A 27146-nucleotide genomic window follows, 5' to 3' on the forward strand; every position below is an offset into this window, starting at 1 on the left:
CAAATTCTGAATAGCCTTTTGTCTAGGGATGCTATTCAACCCCTAACATTCCATGAGAGAATAATCATCATTGAGTAGAATGGCTAAAATGAGCATCCAAAGGTTTTGCTGACCCAGACTCTATCAATATATCTCTTGTGATTTTAATCTTCTCATGGTCTATTTTGCGCTCACTCCTTAGAGGGGGAGTAAAAGAAACCCACTTAAAGGGTTTATGCATCAACCCCAAGGGGAGAGGAGATACCTTACCCTTACCTGATGGTAGCACATCCTTAACTAAGTCTACTAGAACAATGTCATTATCCTCTAACATCGCAAGTGTCACTAAGCCTCTGACACAGGAGCTACAAGGCCCTCACAGTTCTGGTATACCACAACTTGGGGTGCCCCACAAGTGTCAATAGGTACAAATCCCTCATCTGTGAAAATTGGGTTAGAAGAGATAGGAGGAGGAATACACTCCTCTAGAACCATATTGTCCAGCACCTCAAAGTGATTAAAACCAAAATCAGATATTCTTTCTTTCAAAGGCCTCTTCTGACCACTCCCCTTAGCTCATGGGTGAGTAGGGTTAAATCCATCCTTATCCTATATTTGAGCCTTACCCTTTCTTGTAGCATCTTGCTGAGTTTTCCCCTTGGTAGTATTAGCCATCTGAGATTGTCCTTTCCCTATAGTATCTGCCCAACCACAAGAATTGTCAGCTGTAGAACCATCCACTCCTTTGGAAGTCAATTTATGGGAGCATTGATGCTATAAATGACCATACTCATGAAAAATTTGACAATGGAAAGGGAGGGATTCATAATCTACCTGTTGCACCCAGGAAGAAGCCCTAAGACAAATTTCCAAAGAATCTAGTATTAGGTTATTCAAATTAATTTCAACACAAATTCTAGCATAAGAAATAACCTTTTTATTGAGGGATTGATGTGCAATCATAGTTGGCTTTCCCAAAAAAGCAACAATTTTTTGGAGTATGTCTTCATTCCAAAATTTCAGGGGAAGGTGAGGCAAGTGAACCAAAATTGGCACTATTGAAGGGAGATCCTCAACAGAATTAAATCCTATATGCTAGGGTTTGAAAAGTAACCCCACATGGTTGTAGAAATAAGGGTCTCCTTCAAAAACATGATCATGATCAGACATGCAAGAGAAAAAAAAAAAAAAAAAAAGCTATTCCCTACCAACATAATCTCCATATTGCCTTCCACCTGCCATGAGCAATGGATCCATGCCTCAAGAGAGGATAGGGAAATCCAGATTCCAAGAAATTTTCATATCAAAGCATGCTTGGTCAAATATTCAATGTTCTTCATTACAGCCACTAGAGGAATAACCAGAATAGGGCGATCATGGCTACGTGGAAAACAACCATTAACTTTTTTCATCTTGGAGCTCTCTCCTAAATAAAATGATTAAGATCTCATTGCATGCATAGTTGGAGAAGAACCATCTATTCTCACCAATGCAGAAGAAATCCCAGGACCTATCATGCAAACAATAAAAACCCCAATCCAAAATAGACTACAAAAGATATCCAAAAACTAGAACCCATGCAAACTTTACCTTTCTAAAATTTATTTTTAACTTAATGCATAATATTTTAAAATGACCATCACCAAATGAAAACTTTAAATATATTACTCAGTGCATGTAGAGGAGCTTAAAGCATGGGTTCAAACCCATGGTGTAGTTATTGTATTAAAATGCCAAGTGGCTTTCAATTGTATTCTTATCGTGCTATAGCAGAACAAGAGATGATGATTGGCTATATTTGTTTTTTTCATAGTAGCACTTCCATGTGGTTGGTGAAGTGCAAAGGTAGTGAAATTATACTTGGCCACTAGATATTTCTATCCTTCAAGTGGATGCTATAATCTATTCAAATGGCTTTCTTGCATTTTATTTTCTCATAAAGCCATGTATGTTTTCCCTACTTTTCATTAGAGAGACATATGTAATAATGAAGTTGAAAACTGTGTGATGTTCAAGAATGATAATAATGTTGTTCATCTTCCCCACAATCTTATGCTATGATTGTTGTCTTCACAAGTCAAAAGTTTCATATTACTCTTCCTCTGAGGCTATCAATGGCAAGTATAAAATTCATATAAATTCGTTAATTCGTTTACTTCGCACAGTAGCTGCTTATTCTTAGATTTGAATAATGTTGGTAAATAGATTTGTCACTTGAAAATGGTTCAACAGAGTGTATGTGTCAAACTATTCACAACACTTGCATAGGCCCTTGATATGCAATCTTCCTCTACGTTTAGTGGGGCAACTCCCTCGAATGATATAATTTTGAAATTTTTCAAATAAAGATGAAATCTAAATTTAAAAGATCAATAGAAAGCCATTGATAATGGATGCATGGTAAAACATATGGTTTTTGATACAAAACACTACTCAATGTATTCTCCCTACTAGTGTTGGAGGTCACATTGGAAGATGTGCCTACATAGTATAGAAACCCATGAAAGGCATGTAGACTATTTGACTAAATGCTTCTGTTTGATTTTCCTTCCCTCATGACATCCATGAATAGATTTTGATGTTACTATTATAATTTGGGTTCAAGAGTTGAAATTTTGATGGAATGAGTATATTTGAAATAATCGCACTCATATGCAACTGACTTTGGATGCAAAATGATGTCACAAAAGTCAAACCAAATACCATCATTGATAGCAAGCAAAACATGTGAATCATGAAGCTAAAGGAAATAAATTGAGACTATGGAGTTTATTATAGAAGACAAATAATTTTGATCATTTCAACAAAGTAGAAGTTAAAATGCAAGCATTGCAAACCAAAAAAGGAAAGAGAAGGGGCAAGGAGTCCAACAAAATGCCAGCTAAACAACATATAACCGAAACATATGCATGGACAACTCCAACTCCAGTAGTGAATCAAGATGCTAAAGAAGATTTAATCAAAGAAATCAAGATGGTAGAGCCATGGGATCCTTATGCTATTGATCCTTCAACTATCTTGAAGGAGGTATCTAATAGGATAGAGAAATGGCACCATGAACAACCAATGCTTTTCTGAGAAATGCCACTAGCATCAGATGAAAATGTCATATCTGAGAAGGAAACTACAGAAAGCCAGAGGAAAAGATTTGAGAAGGAGCACCATCTTTGAACTAAAGATGGTGTGTCCAAAATATTGGTTGAGAGTTGTGCATAGGTTGGAGTGTTCAATCATGTCTTAAGCTTAGAATTCTTTTAGAATAACTAAGAGGGGGGGGTGAATTAGTTATCCAAGGTCCAAATGCCCTAATAACACTTTTTCACTACTTTCAATGAATCCATACACTTTTCATTCATCCAAACTTAAATCAACCATATTAGCAAGTTATAATAAATCAACATGCAAGATCAACACATGACATAATGATTTACGTGGAAACCTAATTTGGGAAAAACCACCAGTAACATGCTACTTGATTTTCACTCTTCTAAAGTGATGCCCTGTTAAAGGCTTACAACACACTGTTAAATGTGACCTTGTTAGAGGATTTCACAAAACTGTTAGGAATGGGCCTAGTTAAAGGACTTCTAAACATTCACTTGGAATGTCACCCTATTAAAGGATTTACCTCACAGCTATTAAACCAACCTAAGCCCATAGTATTTAAACTATCTATTACAATTTCTAAAGAGTAACAATAATGGCTTTTTGATCTGATACAACTTACAACATACTTCGCAGATTTCAGATCACTTCTTCAGTTCAGTCCTATTGCTTGGCTTTAATCATTTCAGCTCTGATAGCTTGTCTTCCTCTCAAGCTTCATCTCCTTGAGTCTTCTCACTCATCATGCCAATGCAATCATCTTGTGGTCATCTATCCAAACAATATTTCTGTGCTTTCTTCTCCTTAGCACCTTCTTCAGCAATTTATGCTTTCATCCTTGACAACCTCTCACTCTTTGCTTCATGACCTTATGACTCCTTAAATAGAAATCTAATTTTCCTTTTCCCACTCAATTCTCCCTCTCCAATTTGTAGGGTTTTAAATGGATTAGGTAGGATACAATGTATCTACCTCATATCTTGTTCTTATCTAGAAACTTCGTCTAGGTTCCAGTTGTAACCTCAAAAATGTTCTACATGGTGTTTTGTGCCACTAGCTCATCATTCTTATCTTCCATTTAATTCATAGACTTCTAGATAACAACCTTGTCAGCTTAGATCTGGCAAATCCTCAATTATCGAAATAATGCAGCAACTCGGCATTATTGGTTTACTAATGCTCGACATCTCTATGTTACTCGGCGCTATTGGTTTTCTGGTGCTCAGCATCTGTTTCCTACATAACTTGACACCTAAATAAAATTGTATCACTCGACACCTGATTACTTTGGATCACTCGACAACTGATATCACTCGGCACTTGATAAAATTTGTATCACTCGGCACTTGAAGTTCACTCGACACTTGATAAACTCTATATCACTCGGCATCTGAAGTTCACTCAGCACTTGAAGTTGAACTTGCTCGACTTCAACTAGGAATCTGTTTGGCACCTACTAGCTTTCTCGGCTCCTTCTCTCTAATGAACTTTAGTTAGGCTTTACGGATGTCTTAGCTAAAACCTTATATCTTTGATATGTTTCAGTGTGCCCATTCTCTGTGTCTTAGAGTATGTCATCAGTACATTATTTCATCAATAGCTTGACTGGTCCTTCTACTTCATTCCAACATCATAACTTCAACCTTTCTCTAGGTGTTCTACTTACATCTTATTGATTTCCTCCTCCTTGTTAATCAACTAATTGATAGTATTTGGATCACTAAAGCAATTGTCATTCTTGCAAGTAGCAAGTTTGACATCAATGACAAAACAATGATTGAGAACATTCTTTACCAGTTCCATATGATCATTCCAACAATCTTCCTTATGATCTTTTCAATCATTTCCAACAATCTCCCTCTTTGGCATTGATGGCAACCCAAAGTGATCAATTGATCAACTTAGTTACCACCAATATTGTATACGTTGTCTACTACGTTTCTTGGCTTTTGCATCCTTACTACTGATCTCATATATCTCTCTCTTTCATATATATCTCCCTTTTGCTTTGTATTGATCAAGTTGTTGCATATTTCTCCCTCTTTGTCATAAATACCAAAGATGTAGCATCTTTATCATGCAAAATATAAGCTTTGGCTTCTTGATGTCTTCTCCCTCTGTCACCATGCTTGTGACTGATTTGGAGTTTCTGCTCCTGCTATCATCATCTACATCATTCTTCTGATATTTCAATGATGTGTTCCTGTTGATGCAGGGCAACATCCTTGTTGCTTTAAACTGCTTGAGTTAGGGGTATTACCCCCAAATTGCCTATAAGATATCCATAAGCATCCTTGGGAAATGGTTTGGTTAAGATATATGTAGTTTGTTCCTTTGTGTGAATGTATTCCAACTTTACTTATTTGTCTTCTACCAATTTTCGGACATACTGATACTTGATTGCGATGTGCTTAGTTTTTGCATGCATTACTAGATTTTTGGATATGTTTATAGCACTTGTGTTATCACAATACAATATCATAGGTTTTTTTACCTCTTCTTTCATTCCTTTCAATAGATGTGTGAGCCACACAATGTTTGTGCAATTGACTACTGCTGCCACATATTCTGATTCTGTAGTGGATTGGGATGTGCATGTTTGTTTTTTGCTAGTCCAGGTAACTAGCCTTTTGCCTAGAAATAATGCACCTCCACTTGTGCTTTTTTTGTCATCAATGTTCCCTCCCCAATCTGCATTTGTATATGCATTGAGCTCAAACTTTCCATTCTTTTTATAGTATAGACCAAAGTTATCAGTTCCTTTAAGATGTCTCATTATTCTTTTTACTGCTATGAGATGATTTTCTTTGGGATTAGCAGAGAATCTAGCCACTATTCCAACTGCTAATGCTATGTCTGATCTGCTATGTACAACATATTGTAGTTTTCCAATCATGGATCTGTACATTGTTTGATTAACTTTAGCTGATTCATCATTTTTGGATAGCTTATTTCCTATTGCCATTGGTGTACTGACTGGTTTGGACTCCTCCAATCCAAATGTTTTAAGAATCTCTTTGATGTACTTTGATTGTGTCACAAATATACCATGTTTGAGTTGATGTACTTGCAATCCAACAAAAAATTTAATTTCTCTGAACATAGACATCTCAAATTCATGTTTCATTTTGTCAGCAAAGCCTTTGCAAAGCACTTCCTTTCCACCAAACACTATGCCATCCACAAAGATTTTAGATACAATAATATCCTTATCTTCTTCTGCTTTGATGTACATGTTGTTGTTATCATCAGTTCTTTCAAATCCTATTTGTACTAGATACTTGTGAAATCTCTCATACCATGCTCTAGGTGCTTGTTTCAAACCATAGAGTGCTTTATGTAGCTTACAAACCATATCCCCATTGTTCTCATCAAAAAATCCCTCTGGTTGTTCAATATAGACTTATTCCTCTAATATTCATTTAAAAAAGCAAACTTTACATCCATTTGATAGACTTTAAAATCTTTATATGCAACATATGCAAGTAAAGTTCTTACTCCTTCCATTCTAGCAACAGGGGCGAATGTTTCCCGATAGTCTAGTCCTTCTTGAGCATAACCCTTGCATACTAATCTAGCTTTGTTTTTGGTAATCTCACCATTCTCATCTAGCTTATTTGTGAATACCCACTTGGTGCCAATCACATTCTTTTCAACTAGTCTGGGAACCAAACTCCAAGTTTTGTTCTTCTTTATTTGATCAATCTCTTCTTCCATAGCTTTATACCAATCATCATCTTGTAATGCACCATATATTGTCTTAGGTTTAGATTTTCTAATCAAACATGATTCATGTCTCATTCTGTTCCTTATCATTACTCTTACATCTTTGTCACCAATTATCTGTTCAGCAGGGTGATGTCTTTTTACATATTTGGATAAACTTGGTTCTGTCATTATTTCCATGTTTGATCTTTCTGATTTAGGGTCACTATGTACTGAATTGTCAGGTTGTTCTTCATCTCTTTCATGTGTACTGACTTCAGAATTAAATTTTGTAATTTCTTCATTCTGCAACTCGACTTCTGAATGCAACTCGATATTCACTGGTTGTGAGTCAACTAAAACTAAAACTTTTTGTTGAGTTTCAATTTGATTGACATCATCCTCATCAATAGTCATTCCTTCATAAGAATACAAAAAGGTTTTGTATTCATCCATTCTCTTTGGTTCTTCAGCTTGAACTTCTGTATGTTCATCAAAGTTTAGATTTGCACTTTCCAAAATTTTGTTAGTGTTAGTATTCAAACACTTGTATGCCTTACTTCTAGTGGAATAACCAAAGAATATGCCTTCATCACTTTTTGCATCAAATTTTCTATTTCTAGCATCTTTAAGGATAAAGCATTTGCAACCAAATACTTTGAAATGTTTTACATTGGGTGAGTGACCATACCATAATTCAAAAGGTGTTGTATTTGTACCTTTCTTGACTTGTACTCGGTTCAGTGTATGAACAGCTACACTTACAACTTCTCACCAGTATTTTAGAGCAACAATCTTTTCCATCATTAATGTTCTGGCACAGTCAATCACAGATCTATTTCTTCTTTCAGCAATTCCATTCTGTGGGAGAGTTCTAGGAGCTGAAGTTTGTCTTTTGATTCCTTTGTCATTACAAAATATCTCGAATTCATTTGATGTGAATTCACCACCTCTGTCTGATCTTAGGCATTTCAAGCTCTTTCCTGTTTCCTTTTCAACTCTAGCCACATCCCACGTAAACATTTGAAAAGCATCAGATTTTTGCTTTAAGAACATAATAGTCATCATCCTAGAATAGTCATCAATAAAAAACATTATATACTTATCTCCTTTATAGCTTTGTACTTCCATTGGACCACATAAGTCAGTATGAACTAACTCAAGTACTTCTCTAGATGTATAATTTTTTCTTTTGAAACTTGACTTTGTCATCTTTCCTAGCTGACATTGTTTGCACATGATATTGTCAAGCTTCTTCAATTTTAGAAAACCTCTGACTTTCTTCATTTTACTGATATTGACCAGATTTTCAAAGTTGACATGACATAGCCTTCTATGCCATAACCATTCATCATCAAATTTTTCAATGAGACAAGAAACATCATCCATGTCAAGATAAAACAAATTACTTCTTGTTTGATCTCCTTTTCTTGTTAGTTTACCATCAGTATCATAGATTTTTGTAGTTTCATTTCCAAATTCTACTTTGCATCCTATATTGCCTAACTATGAGACACTCAGCAAATTGTAGTTTAATCCTTCAACATAGTATGCATTATCACATGAAATTTTCTCTGTGAGCTTAATGGAAGCTTTTCCTTTGATTTGACATGGAGCATCATTACCAAATCTAACACTATTTCCATCATACTGAGTAAAGTTAACAAACTTACTTTTGTCTCATATCATGTGATGTGAGCATCCACTATCTATGATCCACCTGTCATTCTTGTTCATACATGTTACCAATGTTGTGGGCTCTTTTTCATTAGATTGGTCCTTCATGGCTACATAAACAACTTCATCATCATTATCATCAAAATTTTCTTCAACAATATAACACTTCTTACCTTTGTATTTGTAATCTCTCTTGTTATCTTCTCTTCTGAATTTGTTGCCTTCCTTGTAATCCTTTTTTTGTGTACACCTGGCAGCAATATGACCTACTTCATTGCAATTGAAACAAATGATAGGCATCTTACCTTTGAATTTTTCTTTACCTCTGTGAAATCTTCTAGCAAGTAGTGCTTCCAATTTTTCCACATCTTCCTCATCAGTGCTATTGTAACTGGACACATATTTCATCTTTCTTCCTTTCTTTGATTTCATCTATTTAGCATCTTTCAGTGATAGCTTGGCCTTGAATGCAAATTCAACATTCTCAGGTCTGTAGTTGTCAAAATTAGATAACTCAAATGTAGTGAGTCTACCCACTATACCTTCAAAACTTGGATTGTTTCCTAGTACACATCTGAACTCTTGTATTGTTGATACTCTAATAGCATAGATAGGGAGCAAGGTTCTTAAGAACTTACTATTAATAGTATCTTCATCCAATTGACCATTCAAGCATCTTATTGCAATTACCACTGTCTTTATTCGTGCACCATACTGAGCAGCATTCTCATTTTCCTCCATTTTCATATCATCAAACTTTCCTTTGAGACTTTCTCTTTTTGCTCTTTGTACATTCTAATCTCCTCCATAGATGTCTGATAGGGCTTTCCACATTTTGAATGCAGTGTCACATCCTTTGATATCATCAAATTCAGCATAGTTGAGTGCAGAAGCAATCTCTAGCATTGTCTGATTGTGTTCCTGTTTTTTTTTCATATTTTCTACAGTAAGAGTACCTGTTGGATCAACATGTTCAGTAACAATTGAATTTTGGGCATAATCTCCTATGGATCCAAGATGTAGCTTCATAAAACTTTGCCATGCAACAAAGTTGTCTTTGTTGAGCTTGGGAACTTCTCTCTAAGGCATTTTAATCTTTTCTGCTTATAGTCCCTTTAAACTAAATCAGCAGTTTAGCTCTGATACCAATTGTTAGAATTATTTTAGAATAACTGAGAGGGGGGGGTGAATCAGTTATCCAAGGTCCAAATGCCCTAATAACACTTTTTCACTACTTTTAATGAATCCATACACTTTTCATTCATCCAAACTTAAATCAACCATATTAGCAAGTTACAACAAATCCACATGCAGAGATAAAACATGCAAGATCAACACATGACACAATGATTTATGTGGAAACCCAATTTGTGAAAAACCACCAGTAACATGCTACTTGATTTTCACTCTTCTAAAGTGATGCCCTATTAAAAGCTTTCCCTATTAAAGGCTTACAACACACTGTTAAATGTGACCTTGTTAAAGGATTTCACCAAACTGTTAGGAATGGGCCTGGTTAAAGGACTTCTGAACATTCACTTGGAATGTCACCCTGTTAAAGGATTTACCTCACGACTATTAAACCAACCTAAGTCCATAGGATTTAAACTATCTGTTACAATTGCTAGAGAGTAACAATAATGGCTTTTTGATCTGATACAACTTACAACATACTTTGCAGATTTCAGATCACTTCTTCAGTTCAATCCTATTGCTTGGCTTTAATCATTTCAGCTCTAACAGCTTGTCTTCCTCTCAAGCTTCGTCTCCTTGATTTTTCTCACTCATCATGCCAATGCAATCATCCTTGTGGTCGTCTATCCAAACAATATTTATGTGCTTTCTTCTCCTTAGCACCTTCTTCAACAATTTATGCTTTCATGCTTAACAACCTCTCACTCTTTGCTTCATGACCTTATGACTCCTTAAATAGAAATCTAATTTTCCTTTTCCCGCTCAATTCTCCCTCTCCAATTTTTAGGGTTTCAAATGGATTAGGTAGGATACAATGTATCTACCTCATATCTTGTTCTTATCTAGAAACTTTGTCTAGGCTCCAGTTGTAACCTCAAAAATGTTCTATATGGTGTTTTGTGCCATCAGCTCATCATTCTTCTCTTCTATTTAATTCACAAACTTCTAGATAACAACCTTGTTGGCTTAGATCTGGCAAATCTTTGATTATCAAAATAATGCAGCAACTCGACATTATTGGTTTATTGATGCTCGACATCTCTGTGTTACTCGGCACTATTAGTTTTCTAATGCTTGGCATTTGTTTCCTGGATAGCTCGACACCTAAATAAAACTGTATCACTTGGCACCTGATTACTCTGGATCACTCGACACTTGATAAACTCTATATCACTCGGCACTTGAAGTTCACGCGGCACTTGATAAACTCTGTATCACTCAGCATCTGAAGTTCACTTGGCACTTGAAGTTGAACTTGCTCGACTTCAACTAGGAATCTGTTTGGCACCTACTAGCTTGCTCAGCTCCTTCTCTCTAATGAACTTTAGTTAGGCTTTACAGATGTCTTAGATAAAACCTTATATCTTTGATATGTTTCAATGTGCCCCTTCTTTGTGTCTTAGAGTATGTCATCAATACATTATTTAATCAATGGCTTGACTGATCCTTCTACTTCATTCCAACATCATAACTTCAACCTTTCTCTAGGTGTTCTAGTTACATCTTATTGATTTCCTCCTCCTTTTTAATCAACTAATTGATAGTATTTGGATCACTAAAGCAATTGTCATTCCTGCAAGTAGCAAGTTTGACATCAATGACAAAACAATGATTGAGAACATTCTTTACCAGTTCCATATGATAATTCCAACAATCTTCCTTATGATCTTTTCAATCATTTCCAACAATGGCACCGTGGACAACCAATGCTTTTCTAAGAAATGTCACTAGCATTAGACAACAATGCCATATCTAAGAAGGAAACTACAAAAAACCAGAGGAAAAGATTTGAGAAGGAGCACCATCTTTGAACTAAAGAGCGTGTGTCCAAAATATTGGTTGAGATTTGTGCACAAGTTGGAGTGTTCAATCATGTCTTAAGCTTGTCTCAATAAAATGCAAATAGTGAGCATGGAAGCTAAATCACCACCTTGGTTGTAGCCATAGACATAAAGTTCATCTCTTGATTCTATTTGTAAAGTTGCAAGAGGAGCCATCATCTAGAAGAATGGTGGATATATGATCAAAGTTTAGATGAAGAAATTCTTTAACATAGTCTCAATTTTGATTCTTCATCAAAGTTGAGACTACAAAAGCATCATGCTTGAAAATTGTGATTTTTCCCACATTTGGCCATATGATAAGGATTTGATCATTCTTGGTTAAATTTTTTTAGGTTAATTAACCTCTCCCAAAACATGTATTCGAGAAGTAGTTATTAACCACAGAGGAGTAGTTCTTAACCTCCATGTCTATATAAGGAATCATCATGGCTTTGTAAAGGGGACATTTTGGACTTTTCAATAGGAGAAGACTTAGGTTAGAATTTTGGTGATGAGATAATATTTGGAAAGTGTGCACAAATTTTATCTTTGTAATCAAAAATTCCTCTTGGGTTGTTGGTGCAATAAAATAAAGGAAAATGCTATTTGAGTTATCTTCTTTCAAAATCTAAATTGTTAGAATGTTGATTCTCTTTGCAGTGAGCATTTTCATCGTATTGCGCATATGTTTATGAATCTTTGGATCAACATTATACTAGTGGTAATTCTCAAGCATAGATCTTGATTGTTGTTATTAGTAGTTTAAGTTAGTCCAGGAAAGCTTTGAAGTCATGTGGTGCATTCTTCATCGATGGCTTTCAATTGATCTTTTAAAGTTAGATTTCATCTTTATTTGAAAAACTTCAAAATTATATCATATGAGATAGTTGCCCCTCTAAACGCAGAGGAAGGCCACATAACAAGGGCCTATCCAACTATTGTGAACAGTGTGCCACATACACTTTGTTGGAGCATTTTCAAGTGACAAATTTTTTTACCAACAAATAATAATTGTACTGCAAAATAAATGGGAGAATATGGGCGCAAATCCTTTGCAGCAACAATTAACAATGGTAATGTTGGCGTAGCGAGCACCAAAATATATAGGGAAGGCGTTGGATGTGGTGGTTTTTTTCAGGTATGTAAGAAACAAATTAAGTTTGGGGAAAAAAGTTAGTTTTGATAATATTAATACTTTTGATATAGTAATGAGTTGTTAGTATTGTTAGTAGTGTGTTGTTTAAATAGTTCTATTAGATATGAACTATTCTTAGACAACATTAAGAAACAAATTAAGATTGAAAGAGTTAGTCAACTTTGGCTAACATTTTGTAAGTAGGAATCAGCTATCACCATGTTTTGTTTAATCATTAGATTGACACTAGCATAAATAAAACGTGCTAAAGAACATATTAAGCTTGAAAAATGTTACATATTAAAAAGAAATTAAGCTCTAAAAACATAAATGTTTGCCACTTTAACTAAGAATCAACATTAATATATATTGTTTAAGCCATTCAATTAGATATTGGTCGCCCTTAGCCAATCAATCAAAATATCTTTTTGCTTATGCTTCTGCTGTGGGATCTGGAAGAAGATTAGGTGCTTTAAACTATTATCTTTTGCAGATCGCATGCACTAACCATGAGATTTGCAGCAAATCAGGGATAAAATTTGTGGTTTCAGATTTCACACAAAATAATCAAATGGATTATGTGTTTCCCTCTCACACTTTCTCAAACAACATTTTTTTTAGTGGCTAATATTTGCGAAATGGCTAAATTTAGAACTTTTTGGCTAGTAATTTGGCTATTAATTTAAGATTTGATACAACCCAAATCGCCATAGTTTTATAAAATTTAGTTCTAGAATATTTAAAATTTCTCAATAATTTATTTTCTTGAAAAAATTAAACTCAAATATTTACCACAATATTTGATTGATGACTAGATTTGATTCACCAAAATATTATATATTAGTGGAGAAATTAAATTGAACTAACCAATAATTATCATAGTTATAAGTTACTTTAAGGATATATCACCAATATTTAGTTTTCACTATTGATTTAAAGTATATGTAATAATCCTCATAATATTCCATGAGGTAAATAAACTATTCAATTTTGATTTCTAATACTTCATGGTGATTAATGAACTTCCTATTATTATTGAGATTTGTCAATAGTTTATATTAACAAATTTATGATTCAAAAATAATCGCTAATATTAATCATATTTAGAATAAAGAATTGAGAGATTTGCCAATAGAAATAATTTTTTTTTTTCAAAATAATGAAAGATTCGCCAATAATTTATATCTTTTTTTGGAGGCAATTTTCTTAAAGTTTAACCTATTCTCAAAGATGGCATAGCCCACAAAATCTTCTAAGCCTGTGAAGATGGGCATTGTGGATGTGGAGTACGAATGGTGAGTAAATCACACTATTTTGAGTTCTCACTATTTGGGCACAAAGAAAAGAGTGATTCAGCTTAACTCAATTTGTTTAGGAAGAATTTTGTTTTAACTAAATATAGAATTGAAGACATTTTGAAGACAACTGGCTCTTTTCATAGTGATCTTTTAGATTAGTATGAAATATTTTCTAGGATATGTGAAATTGTAATATTGTTATTAATTGTGGAGTTTTTGAGTGAAACTATTGATCTATATTTCATAAGTAGTGGTTCATAAGAATTCATCCTTCATGAGAATGAATGATAAATTTAAGCCCACTTTGTTTATTTGGAAATCAAATTGTAAATGTGGGCTTAACGTTTGTTGGTAAATAGACATTGTCACTTGAAAATGGTTCAATGGAGTGTATGTGGCAAACTGTTCACAATAGTTGGATAAGCCCTTGATATGTGGCCTTCCTTTGTGTTTAGAGGGGTAGCTCCCTCGTATAATATAATTTTGAAGTTTTTCAAATAAAGATGAAATCAAACTTTAAAATATCAATAGAAAGCCATTGATGATGAATGCACCACATGACTTCAAAGCTTTCCTAGAATAACTTAAACCGCTAATAACAACAATCAAGATCTACGCTTGAGAATTACCACTAGCACAATGTTGACCCAAAGATTCATAAACACCTGCACAATACCATGAAAATGCTCACTGCAAAGAGAATCAACATTTTTAACAATTTAGATTTGGAAAGAAGAGAACTCAAATAACATTTTCCCTTATGTTCTTGCACCAAGAACCTAAGAGGAATTTATGATTACAAAGACAAAATTTGTACACACTTCCCAAATATCATCTTCTGATCAAAATTTTAGCATAGTGTCCCCTTTTTCTAAAGTTCAAAATGTCCCTTTACAAAAATAAAATGATTTCTTATATAGATGTGGAGGTTAAGAACTACCCTTCTGTGGTTAATAACTACTTCTCGAATATGTAATTTGGGTGAGGTTAATTAACCTCTACAAAATTGACCCAAAATTACAAAACTCTTAACCTTTGACCAAAAGTGACAAAGTCACTACTAACAAATTCTCATCCAAGTACAAAAAAGAGAATGATAATGTTATCCTTGACATCTTTGAAGAAAGAACTTGACTAATATCTCAAATTTGTTGAATTAAAGCTCTTTGTAACATCTCTAATTAATTTGATTAGGACACCATCTTATTGAAAAGAATTCCCATCTTTTGTTATTTTTCCATGATGTTTGTCTTTAATTGATAGAGTTGTGCAAATGAACACGCACTCTCTGCTGCTTCCATAATTTCTCTATCTCTTGAGGCAACCTATCACACAGTTCATGTGTATTGTCTATGCTTTTTCATTTAAATCTAAGAAACATATCTCCATTGAAATTTTTCTTACATGTACATCCTATCTATATTTACCCTACGAGAAGGGACATAGACCCGTGGATCATGGATTCATTGGGAGGCTGGAAAACCAAACAAAGATGATGTACAATATTTCCCTCATTGCATTACAATGAAAACATCCTCTTCACATAGACTATCCAAGTCATGGGGAATCAATCACCTTGTGAGAAATATTATAAATTTAAATTACAACTCACAAACCTAAACCTAAACATTTTTCTTGGCACTTAAAAGCTGCTTAGCACATGAAGGTGCCAAGTGCTAGTTTTTCTCAGCACTTGAAAGTGTCAAGTCATAGATTGCTCGGCACTTGATGGTGCCGAGTGATAGGCAAGAGGTGTCGAGTGAACTTGACACAAAGAGGAGCTCGGCACTTGAAGAAAAAAATGCTCGGCACACAAAGAAAATGCTTAGTAACAATAGATGTCGAGTGAGCTTGGCTCCAACTAAGAAAGAGGATGTCGAGTGTTATGTTTCAAACTGAAAAGTTATAACTTGGGAAATTCCAATGTGAATGCTTTCACCATTAAAACCAGAGAGCCAAATCTTTAAGCTTTCAAACAAATTACTCAAATGCAATGAATAGGAGAGGAAGATAGATTCAAGTATGTCTGCTTGCTTTCTATTCAATCTCTCATTAAACTATTACAAAATATGGGAGCATTCAACTTCAACCAGAAAACCCTAAAATAACCCTAAATTGATAATACTTCAAACTTCAATAAACTTTTAAACTTGTAGCTCTAATGGCTGCATACAATGGTGCCTGGAGCAATCACTGCTTCAACAGGACAAAACAAAACAACAACTAACTCACAGAATGAATAGAGGAGTCACGTGCAACTGGAGACACTGAACATACTTCCTTCTGTCTCTACAACAAGTGGATCTGTTGACCACTTTCTTCTTCTTCCTTTTTCTCTACTCTACTGAACTGAATCTCTGAATAAAATCTGAATGAATCGAATATGAATGAAGAAACATTCCCTTTTGTCATAATCCATTTTCTCCCTCATTTTTTATTTCAAAAATCTCACCCACCATATTTATGTTTATGTCTATTCTGGATGTCAGAGGTGGTAGGTGAGCATTTGGCTCTAGGGGAAAATGTCAACTGCTGCATTAAATATTCCAACACTCCCCCTTTGTCCCAAGCCAAACAAACAAGGATCAGTGCTGATCCCAATAAATTACACCAAGACACTCTCTTAGGTATACAAAAGATCCAATGCTTAAAGGCTTAGTAAAGATGTCTGCTAGTTGCTGCTCAGACTTACAAAATTTCATCTTGATATCCCCGTTCTCCACCAACTCTCTGATGAAGTGATATTTGATCTCAATATGCTTGCTTCTCCCATGGAAGACTGGATTCTTGGACAATGCAATTGATGACATGTTGTCACAATAAATTGTGGTTCCATCCTCTTGCCTTTCATTCAAATCTATCAAGATCCTCCTTAGCCAAATTGCTTGACATGTTGTTGCATTTTCTACTATGTATTCAACCTCTGCTGTAGATTGAGCAACAATATGTTTCTTCTTGGATGCTCGTGAAATTGCACCCAATCCCATGTGAAACATGTATCCGAAAGTGCTCTTCCTATCATCTAAACTTATAGCCCAATCACTATTAGTATAACCTACCAACTTGAATTCATTTGATGTAATATACAAAATTCCAAATCCCTTGGAACCTTTTACATACCTTAGGATCCTCTTTCCTGCTTGCCAATGGGAATCCTTTGGTGTTTCCATAAATTTGGAAATTAGACTTACTGCATGCATTAGGTCTGGTCGAGTTGCAGTTAAGTACATTAAACTTCCAACCATACTCTTGTATAGTGTTGGATCCACTCTTTTTTTTTTTTCTTCTTTACTCAACTTCAGACCTACTACAGTCGGTGTGGGGGCTGCCTTACTATTTTGCCTTTTGAATCTCTCCAAGATCTTCCTTGCATACTTTTCTTGAGAGATGAAGATGCCATCATGCATTTGTTTTACTTCTATGTCTAGAAAGTACTTCAAGAGACCTAGGTCTATCATCTCAAATTCATTTTTCATGGCCTCTTTGAACTCACCAATTAGAGCCTTGTCATTTCTAGTAAAAATTAAGTCATCTACATACAAGACAACAATCAAAACATTTCCATTTGTTGCCTTGATGTAGAGAGTGGGCTCACCATTGCTTTTGCTAAAGCCATTTCTCATCAAATATGAGTCAATCTTGTTGTACCATGCCCTTGGAGCTTGCTTGAGCCCATAAAGAGCTCTCTTCAATTTATATACTTTGTTCTCTTCACCTACAACTTCATAATCAGGTGGCTGCTCCACATATACTTCTTCTTTCAATACACCATTTAGGAAGGCGAACTTCACATCCATTTGAAATACCTTCCACTTGTGCTGAGCTACAATTGCTATGACAACATGCATGGTTTCCATTCTTGCAATAGGGGCATATGTCCCATCATAGTCTCTTCCATACTAGTGTTTGTAGCCCTTGACTACTAGCCTTGCCTTATGCCTATCAATTTTACCTTTAGCATTGCATTTTGTCTTATAGACCCATTTCACTCCAATCACTTGCTTCTTGGAGGCAATTCAGTTAGCTCCCATGTCTCATTTCTTTCTATAGCATCTATCTCCTCATCCATGGCTTTACACCATTTCTTCTCTTTGATTGCTTCTTCAAAATATATTGGATCACTATGAGAAAATAATGCAAAATTAACACTCTCATCATAATCTTCATACCTTTCATCTTGGTATAACTCCCTAAGACTCTTGGTCTTTCTTCGTAATAGGGAGGAGAGTGTGGGATTAGAATCTTCACTGCTGTTGCATTGCCAACTTGCTCGATCTTCACTGGTACTCGGCACTGACACTCGATCATGCCTAGAGGAGCTCGGCAATGACTAAACCTGCTTGCCTTTTCTTCTATTTTCTCCCTCTTTCTGTTAATCAACATCCTCTTCACTCATAATTGGTACTTTACTAGAAGTGCTTGGTGAGTCATCAATCGGTCCATACCAAGACTGATTTTCAAGAAATTCCACATCTCTTGAAAGCATCATCTTGTTGTTTAATGTGTCATACAATCTGTATGCCTTTGATTCTAAGTTGTACCCTGTGAAGATGCACTTCACACCTTTGTCATCCGATTTCTTCCTTTTCTCTTTAGGCACATGTGCATATGCAACACATCCAAACACCCTTAGGTGTTCAACTATCCATCTTCCTCGTGACCATGCTTCCATTGGAATCCTATCACGGACTACCTTTGTAGGACACCTATTAATTAGATAAACTGTTGTTGCCACAGCCTCTCCCCAAAATGTAGTTGGGATACCTTTCTCTTTCATCATGCTCCTTGCCATTTCAATAATGGTCTTGTTCTTTCTTTCAGCCACTCCATTATGTTGTGGTGTATAGCTGGCTATGAGCTCTTTCTTTATACCGTGTTTCCTACAAAAATTTACAAAAGAATTGGAGGTATACTCCCCTCCTCTATCTGAGCTAAAGATCTTGATAAAGTGTCCACATTCTTTTTGAGCCTGGGCTTTAAATTTTACAAATTTATCAAATGCTTCAAATTTATTCTTTAAGAAATACACCCATGTCCTACAACTGAAATCATCAATAAATGTCATGAAATAAGTACTACCCCCAATGGAAGTAACTTGCATAGGACCGACTAGGTCAATATGCACTAACTCTAATGGATATCTATCCCTCTTAGAATTTCCAGAATTAAAGGGAAGCCTATGTTGCTTACCCAAAATACAAGCCTTACACTTGTCACATGAATTTCTTATACGTGGAAAACCTTCTACCATTCTTTTATTTGACAACAAATTTAAACCAGCATAGCCTAGATGACCATACCTAAGGTGCCATACTTGTGAGGGGTCTTCAATCACACTCCTTAGAGCTGATTGTGTGGGAGGTGCAACACCAACTTGAGATGAGAAACATGTCTCTATCTTCAAGGGAAACATTCTATTCTTTGTCATTTGAATTGCAGCAAGTAAGTTCTTGCTCCCATTTTTTCATGAATGACACACGTGTCATTCTCCATCAGCACTTTGTATCTATTTTGAATGAGTTGACCAATACTCATCAAATTGTGCTTCATACCAGGGGTGAAGTACACATTTTTCATTTCCTTCTTCTCACCTTTCTTGGTGTGGACCATAATAGATCCTTTGCCCACAACTGGTACAGTTCCATTGTTACCCATTTTAATCTCAGATTTGAAACTCTTGTCAATGAATGAAAACAAGGTTTCATTACCACTCATGTGGTTGGTACATCCATTGTCGAGGTACCAAACCTCAAGGCTTCCTTCTTCACCAACATTACACATGATGAAGGCAATGGCATTGTTTCCACTTCCCATGTTCACATTAGCCACATTTGCTTGTCCTGACTGATCATTTTTCTTCTTCCAGCATTCACTTGCATAATGCCCATATTTATGATAGTAGTAGCATTCTACATTACTCTTATTTGAGTTGTAGTTTTTCTTACCTCCTCTTGAAGTATTTTGTGAGCTACTTGCTCCATCTGCTCTTCCTGAGCTTTCTGTTGTAGCATTTCTTTGTCCTCCATTTCCTCGGCCTCTACCTCTGGAGTTTTTGCCTAAGCCATTTCTTCCTCTCCCACTTCCTCTTGAATTTGACTAAGCCTTGAATGCTTTCTCTTGGGAAGATGAAGAAGTAGATATATTGATCCTATGCTCATGGGTTTGAAGTGTACCCATCAACTCATCCATTGTCAAAACAGTGAGGTCTTTTGCCTCTTCTATGGTCATGACCAAATTGTCATATTTATGAGGTAAACTCCTCAATATCTTTTCCAGTATCCTTTGCTCTTGATAGTCTTCTCCATTTGACTTCAATTGGTTAATCACATTGGAGGTCCTTGAACTGAAGTCTGCAATTGATTCATTTTTCTTCATCTGAAGGTTCTCAAACTCCCTCCTTATATTATGTAGCTTTACAGTATGGACTTTATCAGTCCCCTTGAAGTTTGTCTCAAGGATATCCCAAGCTTCATTTGCATAATTTTCTGCTGCAATCTTTGGGAATATAGTCTCTGCCATTGTTGCTTCAATAAGACTTAATGCCTTTGCATCTTTCCTCCTTGACTCTTTCAAATGAGTCTTTTGTGCATTTGTAAGGGCAGCATACTGAGTTGGATCTGTCACATCATTGAATCCATTAACAATAAACTCCCACAAATAATTTGCAATCATAATGGTTTTCATTTTCTTCGCCCATGTATCATAATTTTTCCCATTAAAGGATGGCGGTTGCTGCCATATCTTTCCTGCATCTCCTACCATGTTAAATATCCCAAGAAAAAACTTTTCCCTAACTCACTGTGGATGTGGGGCCTCAAAGCTCTGATACCATGTGAGAAATATTATAAATTTAAATTACAACTCACAACCCTAAACCTAAAAATTTTACTTGGCACTTAAAAGGTGCTTGGCACATGAAGGTTTCGAGTGCCAATTTTGCTCCGCACTTGAAGGTGTCGAGTCACAGATTGCTCGGCACTTGATGGTGCCGAGTGATAGGTAATAGGTGCCAAGTGAACTCGACACAAAGAGGAGCTTGGCACTTGAAAAAAAAAAATGCTCAGCAATAATAGATGCTGAGTGAGCTCGGCTCCAACTGAGAAAGAGGATGTCAAGTGTTCTGTTTCAAACTGAAAAGTTATAACTTAGGAAATTCCAACGTGAATGTTTTCACCATTAAAACTAGAGAGCCAAAGCTTTAAGCTTTCAAAAAAATTACTCAAATGTAATGAATAGAAGAGGAAGATAGATTCAAGTATTCCTGCTTGCTTTCTATTCAACCTCTCATTAAACTATTACAAAATCTGGGAGCATTCGGCTTCAACCAAAAAATCCTAAAATAACCCTAAACTAATAATACTTCAAACTTTTATAAACTTTTAAACTTGCAGCTCTAATGGTTGCATACAATGGTGCCTGGAGCAATCACTGCTTCAACAGGACAAAAAAAAAAAAACAACTAACTCATAGAATGAACAGAGGATTCATGTGCAACTGGAGACACTGAACATACTTCCTTCTGTCTCTGCAACAAGTGGATCTACTGACCACTTTCTTCTTCTACCTTTTTCTTTGCTCTGCTAAACTGAATCTCTGAATAAAATCTGAATGAATTGAATATGAATGAAGAAACATTCCCTTTTGTCACAATCCATTTTCCCCCTCATTTTTTATTTCAAAAATCTCACCCACTGTATCTATGATTCTTTCTGTTCTGGATGTCAAAGGTGGTAGGTGAGCATTTGGCTCTAGGGGAAAATGTCAACTACTGCATTAAATATTCCAACACACCTAACACTGTTGAATTTGTGGTGGGTTGAAGATATGGAGTATTCTATCAAACAATTTGTGCGTATCATTACTAATGCTATGTCAATGTCCAAAGCAACCCATAAACATTAGAACCTTTACTTCACTGCAAGAATGGTTGATTAAATAGTTAAAACCTTGTAATCTCTTTGCAGATCAGAGGCGAGGCTTGGATCATGAAGAATGGTCTCAAATATATTTCTATTTTGCACATCCTCTGTAACTTTAAACATTTCATAAAAATAGGAGCACTCTCTCAAATACTTCAAATACAATGTCTGATAATTGGAACCTACACGTGTGCTGGTGATGGACTAGCATCCATGCTCGTTGCTACCATGCTTATAATATGTTGTTTAGTAAAATAATTTCCATGTACTATCCCACGCTTTTCGCTCAGATATTTTCAGACTCCCGAATCACGTTGAATGATCTCTTGTGCTCATGAAGGTGACGAGCCAGACGCTGTGAATAGGAAATTCTTTTCGGCATGGCATCTATTCTATCCTTATTCCACTTTATTGTTCCATGTTCTTCATTTTCCCATGCCTTGGTTGTGGCTTCTTCTCATATGCCTTGGCTTATTCTGTGCATCGATTTAGTCATGATGCATGTTGATACCAACATCTGTATCTTCAAGTCCTTCTGTCAAACAATTTTGGTGCTATTATAAAATTGTCCATCCTGATTTCATGACCATGCCCATTGATTCCAATGAAATGGCACATCTGAGGGCATTTCATCGAACATAAATTAAGAGCCGAGCTCCATAATATGTTCCCTGAGAGTTGGAGGTGAAGTTTGAATCATGGTGTCATGTTTTCCATTACGAATAATAGCTTTCATCATAGGAGATGATCATGATGCAGGCCGAGAATAGAGATATTTTTCCAAACAATTCATGTACTCGATATCAAGATAGTCATCATCACAATATTAATGACTCAACTTCATTTACTTCATTGATGTGTAGGCAGAAAGGAAATCACTAGGGACGGTCACCTCACCATTGAGATCAAATTCTCTTCCTATTCTTCATTGCCTTGTCAACTTTCTTCCAAATTTGAAAAGGTATCAACCTATGACATAAAATGATATAATTGGAGACATTTTTTCAACTATTTTGTATGCATTCTCCATACAGTGTAGCATCTCAAATTTTGCATTCTATATGACGATTTTGATAGTCTTTTGTAATCAAGAATTTACATAGAACATGATCTCTTCAATATATTTGCAATTGGATGTTTCAAAGCTTTGTCCTTTTTCTTTGACTTTGCATTATACCCATTGTCTCTACCTTCTATTTTCTTTACTTTTATCAACTAGAAGGTTAATAACTATCTCAAAAATACGTTTTTTGAACCTATAACCTTAAACTTTTTGGACAAGAGGTTAATGTTAATGGTTTGCAAAATGTGTTTTTGAAATTTATCTTAACCCTTTTTAGATGGAGAGGTTAAGATTTCAAACTAAAACACACATTTTGGACCCTGAACCTTAACCTTTTTAAAGGTTAATGGCTAATGATTATTTGAAAACACATATTTTTGGAAACTTATCTTAACCTTTTTGATGAAGAGGTTAAGAATTTAAAATGAAAATTGTATTTTGGAATGCTTCATTAACCTTTGATAACTAAATACTCAGGAACTGGATTTCAAAAATTTGAAGTGTTGGATAGAGGTGGGGACAAAATGGGTGCATCAAGATGAGAAAATAATTAAAAATACAATCGACAATTGGCCCTTTTCAAGCTTGAATTTTGATACATTTGAACTTGTTTTGACTCAAAACACAGATGTAATTCTCTCAATTTAGTAGGTAGAAGAACCATGGCAACAACCTTGAAGGAAACTTTAGACTTAAACACATTTGAGCACTTAATAGTACTTGAATGGGTGACCTCCCAAAAGTCCCATGCTTTACCTTTATGGAAATCACCCACCTAGATACAATAAATGATAAGTATTTTTATTAGAATTCACTATTATTTATAAATCATAAATCAACAGATTTGACTCAATAGCTATATAATTAAATTTTAATAAAAAATATCACAATATCCTTTTTTTATTTTTTTATTTCATATTTTGTTGACAGAATACCATGCTAATTTCCAAGGTAGAACATGACAGTGAAAGTAGATGAGTAGTAGTTCCCTGCACTTTCTTGCCATGCAATTTCTTTACCAAGGAGGGCAGATGGATATCATTCTTGTGGGTGTTGCTCATGTTAGAGAAATGCATACTTAGTATTGCAGTATCTTTAAATATAAAAAGTTAGAAATTCTCATGAGTGGGTAATGATTAGATAATTTTCATAGTCCTATTGGAGCTCAACTATGCACAACCATCAAGTTTCTTCCAAGGTTAAACATACTTTACTTTTTTGCAAATGGGATTGCTAACAAAGTGGGCTTGACCTTGAAGGAAATTTTGAAGACATTTGAGTTGGAGTGGTAATGGAACAGTTGACCTCCCAATAATCCCCATGCTTCATGCATGTGACCATCACCTAGTTGCAATGAATGATAAATATTTTGTTCATTTTTTATATGAAATGAATTTTTACCAACTATTATTCATGAACCATAGATCAATAAATTTAACTCAAAAGCTACAAAATTAAAATTTAATAAGAAATATCACAACCGCCCTTTTATTTCATATTTTCTTCACAAAATACCATTTGAATTATTTTATTTCATATTTTCTTGCCGGTATCCAGGACAAAACATGGCACTGAAAGTAGACAAAAGTAGTAGCAATTTCTTTATCAAGAGGGTAGATAGATATCGTCATTGTGGATGTTTTTCAAGTTAGAAAAATGTGTATACTTGGTATTGTAGTATCTTTAAACCACGATTGTTAAACATTGAATACTAAGAAAGAAATTAGATTTGGAAAAATAAGTCAAATTTGATTATTTAAGACTTTTAATAATAAAATTAACCATTGTTTTTAAGACCCCATCTTTGAATCTAAAAGTTAAAATGATCTTATGAGTGAGTAATGATGAGATGTATTTGCAAAGTGCAAGTGGGAAGTTAGAATTGGAAATACATGACGCACAACCATGGGGTCATGTGGAGTGTGCAACAGCCTCGAATGGGGCCTCTTTCTTTCTGTCTAGTTGTTACCAATGGATATGATGGTTACTAGGTGTGGACCAAAGGTGTTGTTTTGCCTTCAAATTGGAAAGTGGGTTCCATTTATGAAACCATAGTTCAGATCAATGCAATCAAACAAGAAAGTTGCTCTCCTTCATGCCCACAACAAGAAGAGGAGGACTGCTCCCCCTGTGCCACCCAAGATTGGGAACAATTTGAATAGTTGTATGCTAGTTGCATACAAGCACGTGAGTTTCAAGATTAGGCAAATCTCTTTTTAATGTGTGTTCCAAATGTGGAAAATTGATATTCTGCTTCACCAAACCATATTTTATATACTTATTCTAGTAGTTGCTTATGATGTTAGAGTAATGGTGGGGGTGTTAAATTGTTTCAGTTAAGAAGATGATTCACCATGTGATATGAGGCTATTTATCAAGCTTTAAATTTTTGAATTACATTTGTGTTAAGTTCAATTTTTGGATGAGTTTGTGAAATTCATTCCTTAGTGAAATGTGATTTCTTAACTAAAGGTGACTTGAAATTAAGAAGTATGTTTATTCAAATTGGTGTAATCTATTACATAAAGATAGAGATTGTAATGTCTATGTAATTCAACTTATTTTTATAAGAAATGAGAAAGAAAAAGAATTAGTCTAACTGTCTACATTAAAATAATTTTGAACTTTTGAAGAAAAAAAAAGAAATGGTTTCTATAGAGTAAATATAGAATAATTGTTTAGTATCAATCAGTGTAAAGTGATTATAGAGATAGAAGAGTTGCATATTTGAACGTAGAAGAAGTCCATCAATTTTGAGAAGAACATCTTGTTACAAAAAAATTCTTTACTTCTGAAATCATTGTAGCAATTGGTAATATTTTCTCTACAAACTCTATTGATATGATATGTGACTTCCTTTTCTTGTTTATTTGAAATTTTGCAAACAATTTCTAAAAATATCCTTAAAAATCTTTGCTATATGATAAATAATTAATGTCTAATTTAATCCTTAAAAATGGAACAATGTTAAAAATAATAGGGAAAAACCTAAGTGTATAGAATCTTTTCTTTTTTATCAAACCAAATCAACATATCTCAGGGTAAGTGCACCAAGTTGTGGTGCCAAAAAGGTGACACTTTTTTTTTCAATTTTCAATAGTGCATACGCACTATAATGCACATGCGCTATGGCTTGAGTAACCCAAGCCATAGTGTGTACGCACTATAGCGTGTATGCTCTTTTAAAAAAGAAAAAATATTATAGATGGGTTGCATACCCACAGCCCATTCATTTTCACTTGTTTTTCCTACTTCTCCTCACAGCAGCATGTACGTGGATTGCAACAAACCAAGCTTTTCACCACCCACCTTGCAAATATGCCTCCTCAATGTTGAAGTTCGAGATCATGAGCACACTGTATGCTATCTAAATTCCTTTTTTCATTGTTTGATACATTTTTATATTGTTTTGTAAGTTTTTATATTGTTTTGTAGATTTTCTACAATTTTTCTTTATATTTGTTTATTTATTTAGATTTCAATTGATTTCTTATCAGGAAATGTCAATAATGAACTAACAAATCTCCAAGAAGCTCAAAACCCTTAAGAAAATCAAAATCAAAACCCTCCACAAGAAGAACAAAAAATTTTGTAGCCTAAACCAATTGTAAGACCTCCTCTTGGCACACAAGAAAATATAATAAATGAAATAGAAAAGGTCAAAATTGAATTAGAAGGACTCATTGGTCAGTTCAAAGAATGCGGACAAACCAATCCAATGAGAGCTCAATTGGCATCGTCCCTCAAATCTATTAAGACCCACATAGCTTTTGTTAGTGGTCAATTAGATGTTTGGCAGGTTAAGAGGGATGAACAAAAAAGATATTATGTAAATAAATTGTCATATCAAGATGTTAAAAAAATAGAAATACCAAAAGGTACAATATGTGCATTATTTAGAAAACCCAGTGAACAAAATACTGTTAGAGAGGGTACTAAATGGTTCCCTATCCATTGGTGCATACACGATGCTATTAGAATTGATTTTTGGGATAGATGGTGGATGGTTTTTGATGCCCCTCCTTGCAACAATCACGAGGTCCCCATGTATTTTTTAAAGAAATTGTATTGTGAGTTTGTCCTTGGGGAGATCCCCAATTATTTTGATATATTAGACTCCCAAGGTAGAGGTAGGGGATCATCATTTGAGAGTCCAAGGGCACGTCATGACCCTAATGTAGTTAGCACACCTATGGTCAAGCCACAGGGTGAGCATGTGACTATTCCTTCAGTTGTGAACGAACATGT

The 27146-nt window shown here is 34.9% G+C and overlaps 1 pseudogene; it reads left to right on the forward strand.

The window, feature by feature from the left end:
* The first annotated feature begins 1966 nt into the window (after window positions 1-1966).
* LOC149575214 (expansin-like A1) lies at window positions 1967-25060 on the forward strand (annotated as a pseudogene).
* The last annotated feature ends 2086 nt before the right edge of the window (window positions 25061-27146 follow it).

This window comes from Cupressus sempervirens, chromosome 2, assembly GCF_028749045.1.
Source record: "Cupressus sempervirens isolate cs-2001-9-10 chromosome 2, ASM2874904v1, whole genome shotgun sequence".
NCBI lineage: Eukaryota > Viridiplantae > Streptophyta > Pinopsida > Cupressales > Cupressaceae > Cupressus > Cupressus sempervirens.